The following is a 7,500-nucleotide window of genomic DNA, read 5'->3' on the forward strand; positions in this document are numbered from 1 at the left end:
TGAGAAAACTTTACACCAGAGAATCAACATCCCTCTTTCGTACTCTCATAAAACCGTAATAATAATAATAATAATAATAATAATAATAATAATAATAATAATAATAATAATAATAATAATTACGAAATTTAATTTGTCAAATTGAGTTAATAATTTTCACATCAAATAAAATTCTGGCTCTTGAGAGCGGAAGACAACACACACCATCCACAAATAGTTCAGCCACGGACGGCAACCGGAAGTGAGCTGTTTTCCTTTTTAACTTGTCTTGATACTGCCACATTTATATTGCTTAGTACGTTTTCACTATTAGAGACGATTAGTTTAGAAATTGGGGGGAGATCACTTTCCTGGAGTGCGACACGTTCACCTCCGGTGTACGTCCGTGTCTCAAACACGCCGCATGCACAAGCTACCTATATGCTTTCCACTAAGGTCCGAGTTCGACGTCATATGCAGCACTTGCTCAAAACGTGAGCCAATAAATTCCTGTCGTTATATTGACAGAGAATCAATAGCGTGCTCAGAGCCGATAAACAGATAAGTGTTCAACGAAGTGTGAACAATCCGTCCCCATATTTATACTCAATGCGTTTCCTCTCTGGAGACCATTTGGACCTTGGACACTGCGCGGGAAGGTTTAACCCCAGCGACGATCATTTCCCCATTTCGGTGAAAACGTCAAGAACATGGCCTTTTCCTCCCTTGTTGAAGAAGTATCAACTTTCGGTCAAATTTTACATGTCTGTTTCCTGATTTGCCTCTTCCTCTCTGGAAAAGCACTGTGGGAGCACTCTTTTTCCAAGTTGCCTCCGGGACCATTTGGCTTGCCAGTAATAGGTGAGAATTTGTGCTTAAAAAATTCAGTGATCTCTCGTTGCAGTTATATCTCAGATAACGTTTGACCGAGGGAGAGGTGCACAAGTTTTTAAAACGTTTTTCCCGTTTAAATGACTGAATCAAACAGCTCCAAAAGGTCTCCTCCTTTGGTTAGATCTCACTTATTTAGTTTCATTTCATTCATTTACATCAGTATTTATTTCTCCTGTTTATGAAAGTTATCAGAAATATGCAGTAATCCCAAATAGGGGCAAGCTCTGATCCTCCAAAAGAATTGGGTGACAACTGGACTCGTTTCGCACCTACTGAGACACTTAAGAAACCTCGCCAGAAATTAGTTTGACAAAAATGCACCGTTGCTTTGTTTTTCCCGCAGGCAAAAGTCAAAATTGCGGCAACTTCAGTAAATGACCTAAAATCTGCTAAACAGTCAGTCTTTCTCGCCAAGAAAGGCGCTTTGTACTCCAAAACTGCATAATGAGTGAATAATTATCGGTCCCAGACCTTGCATGACGCCAGCGCGTGTTGCGTGCTCTCGGCCGGCGAATTATTACAATAACCGGTTAGAAGCTGCTAAACCCCCATGCCTTGTTCCACAAAATAAATAATTTTTCAGTAAGCCAAAATCAGTAGCTAAATATTTACAAGGCCAGAGTGTTCGTTAAAATTGCCAACTGCCGTCATTTCATGTGAATTTACTCGAGTCCTTGGTTGGCTCCTATCAAAACTGGGTTAATCCATATTGGGCTAAACGGCTGAATCAGCTGAATTCCGTTTAACCGAAAAGAAAATCTCTCGCTGCCGATAATCTTTTAATATGATCTTCTTGCGTGCCAAGTTACAGAAAAAAATACCGTTTAAGAACTCTAATCATGTTTTTTTTTTAAACTGAAAATCCAAAGCGCCTTCGGTAAAAACTCGTCACAAAAAGCGGAAATGAAAAGACAGTTCCGAAAAGAAAACAAGCAAAGATAACTTTGACTAACAACAAGACTGGAATTTCGTTTTGAGAAACTAGACACAGTCAAGCAATCAACTAACTTAAAAACTAAAACATTTGGCTTTTTTCCCACCAAAAAAGGTAGTGTTGTTCTCGGCCTTTTATCTGTAAGGATAAAGACAAAGTGGACTTTGACACAGTGCATCACTTATACGAACTCTGTCAATCGATAAGGGAATATCTTGAAACATTTCACGTGCACAAATTGTTTTCTTTTATTCTTTGCTGGAACGTAAACATATTTGCTTAAAGCCCATTTTCCAGTGGATGAATACGTTGGCCATTGTTCTGATTTGAACTCGACTTGTTATAGCAACTTTCCGAATTAAACACCACACGTCTAACAAATTTCGGAAACTGGAGTCACCCTGGCTTTATTTCTCCTTTTCTTATCGGGGATTTCCTTCTAATACAGCGAACTCAGCTTGCCGACTTTTAACACTTTTTTGCTCTGTCACTGTAGGTAGGTCGAATCTTAAATGACGTCACCCATCGGTTTCGTTTTGATGACTTCTGACAAGTAAATGTAGCTGCGGTTTTTTTTTCTGCCAAGCAGACAACAAACTGATGTCGCTATTAGCTTAGCAAATATCACGGAGTTATTCGGCTGTTGGTTGGGAATATTCAAGAACAGGTTACTCAAATGTAGGTTTCTGTGATAACCATGGTTCACTGACAAAATAAAACTGTTCCAAATCAAAAATTAAGTTGCGGGGAAAAACTTACGTAAACCCAAATAGTTATGATTGCAGCTGTAACTTTTCTACAACCTCAGCACCCACACTCTCTCATTTATAGTACTAAGCCAAGACCAAACCGGCAGAAAAATTGATTTAAGCATTAAAGTATCCCAACCAACCAAGAGCAAAGATTGTCCCGCAAAGAGCTTGAACTAAAAGTTCAAATGTAAACGTACGCCGTTTGAAAATGAACGCGAACTGAAATAAAACGTCAAACTGACGAGCCGATAGACGAGAAAGAAGATGATCGGCAGGGGTACTCTTCCATCGGTTCAAGTGCTACGAAATTTTGTCCTAGAAGGCTAAAATGAGAACTAGCAATATCAGTGTTCTCTTATTTCTCGCTTATTTGCGTATGATAAAATGAAATTCTAACAAAGAAAGAATTGAAATATTACGGTGTAATGAAAATAATTTATTAATATTGCACGAGCCGCCTCCTTCCTCTCTTTCTACCACGTGCGATCACGTGCCGTTATCACCCCTTCGCTCTGAAAATCGAAATAGAGAAAGTTCATTATTTCTCAAACGACAATCGAGTTGAATAAACGGCTGTCCTCTGACCGAACCTGAAGTAACTTTAGAAAGGTCAAAATAGGAATAGTTTATGTCATTCGAATCACTAGGATCATAGTTCTAGGATACTTTTCGGTCCTAATTATTCTCACACAGACATGAAATGGCCTTAGCCCGAACAATCTTTAAGTGAAATGTCGTAATCCAACAAGAATAAACTTAAAATATTTTTTTGTAGGGCGTGCATGACTCGACCATGAAATCTGTCACATCTACAGATATCCCTAGCCTTCGTTTTTTTTCTACCGACACGTACAATCGTTTTGTATACTGAAACAATCCAATAGTCCTTAATCAAGCATTGAAGTACATGGCTTAAATATAAGTACATAATGGCCACATTTTCACGCTTCACGCCCTTTGTTAGGCTTTCAGCACGAACGCGCGACTTCTGCCAGTGTCCACACTCGAAGATTGGATATTCAGCATTAAAAAAGAAAAGCAATTATAGCTAGATACAATGGGTGGTGTTTCATCTTTAATAAAATGATCTTTTATGCTGGCACGTCTCATCTATTGCTTTGGGCCTAAACGCGTGACTTTTGCCATCCCCCTACTGACTCGTTCCCAATGAAGGGGGCGGATATTTTGTGGCAGACCATCGGGTTTTTCAGTCATGTAAGACGGTTTTACGTTGAATCGACAACGACAAAAATGGCACTATTCTCCCAATAGGGCACTCTAAAATTCTAAAGGGTACTTTTTTTATTCATAGGTTCATGTTTTCGCCTGGGCCAGAACCCCCATCTTGATTTCACCAAAATGGCAAGTCCACTGCTTTTGCTGGGCGCCCACGGCTCCACACCTTCCAGATTGCCAATCCTAATGGAAGCAGCCTTTCTCTTTCTGATTATTCTCCTCAATATAGACTAACTCGCAAGATCGGGGTCAGTGCTATCGTTAACTTCGTCAAGAACAAAGATGCATTAGAAGAAAAACTGTTGAATGAATCGCAACGCTTGGTTCACTGCTTCAGGCAACATAAGGGAAAACCCGTTGATGCTCTGATAACTCTGAAATGTGCCACAGCTAACCTCATCCTTAATGCACTCTTTGGAGTAGAGCGTTCATACGACGATGAAGGACTTGTACATATGCTCAAAATGGCAGATAATTTTCGGAAGTCGGTGCATGGTAGTAACATGGTTGATTTCCTGCCACTGCTAAAGTACCTTCCGAATAAAGCGCTTTCAGATCTTTGCACGACGATGGAGACTATTTTGGGTGCCGTCGCGAAGATGTTTGAGAAGAATAGAGAAACCTACGTTGGAGGAAAAGTCCGCAACATTGCTGACAGTGTAATTAACGCGATTGAGAGAGAAACGGAGAAAGAAAAGGAAGATCGCTCACCAGGGAAGGACACCTTATGCATAGCCCCAGTGCTCAGTGACGAACAAATTGTCCCAGTCTTAGGAGATCTGTTTGGTGCCGGATTTGAAACCTCCTCAATAACATTGTATTGGGCCATAGCATACCTCATAAAATATCCCGGGATCCAGCGACAGTTGCATGAAGAATTAGACCGAGTGATTGGTCGGGAAAGATTGCCAACCCTGCAAGACATAGAGTCACTTCCCCTTCTGCAAGCTTCAGTCCTTGAATTATTAAGGATAACCAGTGTCACCCCTCTGTCTCTACCTCGATCCACCACCTCTGAAACGAACATAGGTGATTTCACAATTCCAAAAGACACTGTGGTCTTCATCAATCTGTGGTCAGTGCATCGTGATCCCGACACCTGGAAAGACCCGGATGTATTTGACCCATCTCGTTTTCTGGATGGTCAAGGTCAGCTGATTGATCCAAAGTTCTTCGTTGCCTTCCTTCCATTCTCCGGAGGTCGCCGCAAGTGTCCTGGAGAGCCCCTGGTGATGAAAACAGTTTGTGTCTTCCTCGCGGTGCTTCTTCACAGCTTCCAATTTACGCAGGATGGGTTACCAACTGAATATCAAGGAATTAACCTTGAAGGGCAGTATGGCCTCACGCTGATGCCAGAGACATTTTACGCTAAAATTGAAGAACGCTTTTAATATGTCAAGGAACTTCACTTCTCAAGGGTAGAAAATCAGAGTATTTTCATATGTATAGAACGTTTTACAAGTATCATATTTCTGCTGGAGTGGCTTCTTCAGCTTACTTTGTAAAAGTGTTGCATGACCTTCTATGCTTTGTAGGTTTGAAGATAATGGTCGATACCATTAATTAATCAGTGAGAAGTGGAATGCGTAAACTAATATAACTAAGGATTCTACGTTTGGTTTCATAAGTTTCCGAAAAACTGTTTATCTACTAAGATTATTTGCTGTTATTAAATCTTTTTATACTTATTTAGGCGTCTCCAAGTTTCTTCGCTGGTTAGCACAGGATAAAGGAACCCCAAGATTCACTCGAAACTTAAACTTTCCCTGCATGTCCTTCCTGACCAATTGACTTCACCTCTCGGTCTCCTCGGACAAAGTACAACAGTTAAAGATTAATTTTAAGTTTAAGCTTTATTCACTACGTAAACTATAGTATTTTCAGCACGTAAAACCGGAAATACTTTATAAGGGGACCGCATGAACAAGAAATTTCAAAGCTTATGCTACGATGACCACTCCATGCATCACTGTGTTCCTGTAAAGACAGATCCGTATACCTCTGAACAGTTCAAAGCTGAGAGTTCATTGCGTGTTTTTATGGTAGAAAGGTCTAGAGCTCACAATAGCATTCGCGGTGGTATTTCATTTCCTCAATTTACCGCCTCTCATAGAAAAAAAATCCATAACATAACGACAGAATTGAATGGTCTCGATTTCTGCTTCCCGACCCGACAGTGCGGGCCGGTATGAGCGTTACTAGGATAGGGTCGCTTGAACTGATACATCAGAGGAATTCATGCGCCTGTTTCAGATCTTCAGTACCGGTTAGCATTTCGGAAAAAGGAACACATTTTGATATATTTTAATATCTAGCAAATAAAGTTATCCAAGCTTTGAATAGATGACCCATGACCGTTCTATCTTGCCGGATATTGTCTTCAATTGAGACTGAAAGTAAATGCAAAATCGAGCAGTTCTAGTTTATGGCAAGAACAATTTCTTGGCTGAGTAGCTAGACAATATAACGATTGCAATCTGGGCATTTGAGTTGCGTTGACTGTCTTTCGGGTCCATTTTTGGAAGCTTTGGAAATTTTGAAATATGTTATGGCAGACATCCTATGAAAATTGAGAATGGACGAGTGGGATTTATTCAAGCACTCTCACTAAGTTTAAGGATCTTTCAAGAGTCTGATCAAGTGCTGCACTGTCGCGCTTGAGTACTTTTTTATTAGGAAATGGCATTCAGTTACACTCAGGTGAGGCGATTCACTTGGGCAGCGCACTTCGAATAAATTCCCAGAGCCTTCGTGGAACCAAAGAAAGTTGCGTACATAACCTTTACAGATCTTCGCACCATGCCACCAATTTAATGTCATTTCTATTTGAGGCAGCCATGAAAGCAATTAGGTACTGAGTTGAAAGCAAAAGATTGCGGCTTATCGAGCTCCCAAAACAATTTGTGCTTATCAAGTAAGTTGATAAAGGCAAATCTGATTCACCATGAGATAAATTTGTGAGCTGAAGTTTCGAGCGTCGGCCTTTCGTTAGAGCGAATTCGTTGTGGCGAAGGGATCTAAAGGGCTAATGTCATGTGGTTCTATTCCAGCAGTCCAAGGCCACAGATAACTCTGGCTCATGCACCATTGAGTCTCCATTAGCTATGACTATAAGTGCGGTGGGTTCAAATCCCATCTGAGACTCGGATTTTCTGTGTCTTTCATAGTTGATGTAACTATCACAGCTTGATTTGTGGGTCGAACGAAATCCGTGTTTTGGAAGGAGAGCAAAAGGCGGTCAGCGTAGGAGGTTATAATTAAACTGTGCTTGATCGCAAGGTAGTGAAACTCTATGACCTCGGTCAAACTTCTTTTGGCATTCTCAATAAAACTGAAACAAACTCTTAAGTAGAAAAGTTTGCATGACTTCAGTCACGGAGCAGTAGTGAAAAAGGGAGTGCTCGAGCCAAGATACTGGGGCTACTATATATGACTAATAAGATCATTCCTGGGTGTATCTTAAATTGGAAGTAGTCAAAGCCATTCCCATATTAAGCAGAAGTAGAAAAAGGTAACTGTGATGGAGCAATATTTTCCCATACCCGGCCATGATCACGATTTTTTTTTGAGTGACTGTAATAAATTAGAGATTACATGCATCGGTTAGAGCACGTGTGTCAATGAGTCCGGAAAAACGGAAAAAACACGGAACAAGTAGTTATTTGTTACGTCCCTATTGCATGACTTCAGCCGATCAAAATTATT

At 40.5% G+C, this 7,500-nt stretch overlaps 1 pseudogene; it reads left to right on the plus strand.

Moving 5' to 3' along the window:
- The first annotated feature begins 445 nt into the window (after positions 1 to 445).
- Positions 446 to 5,186, plus strand: LOC138021546 (cytochrome P450 1A3-like; annotated as a pseudogene).
- The last annotated feature ends 2,314 nt before the right edge of the window (positions 5,187 to 7,500 follow it).

This window comes from Montipora capricornis, chromosome 10 (genome assembly GCF_036669925.1).
Source record: "Montipora capricornis isolate CH-2021 chromosome 10, ASM3666992v2, whole genome shotgun sequence".
Classification (NCBI taxonomy): Eukaryota; Metazoa; Cnidaria; class Anthozoa; order Scleractinia; family Acroporidae; genus Montipora; species Montipora capricornis.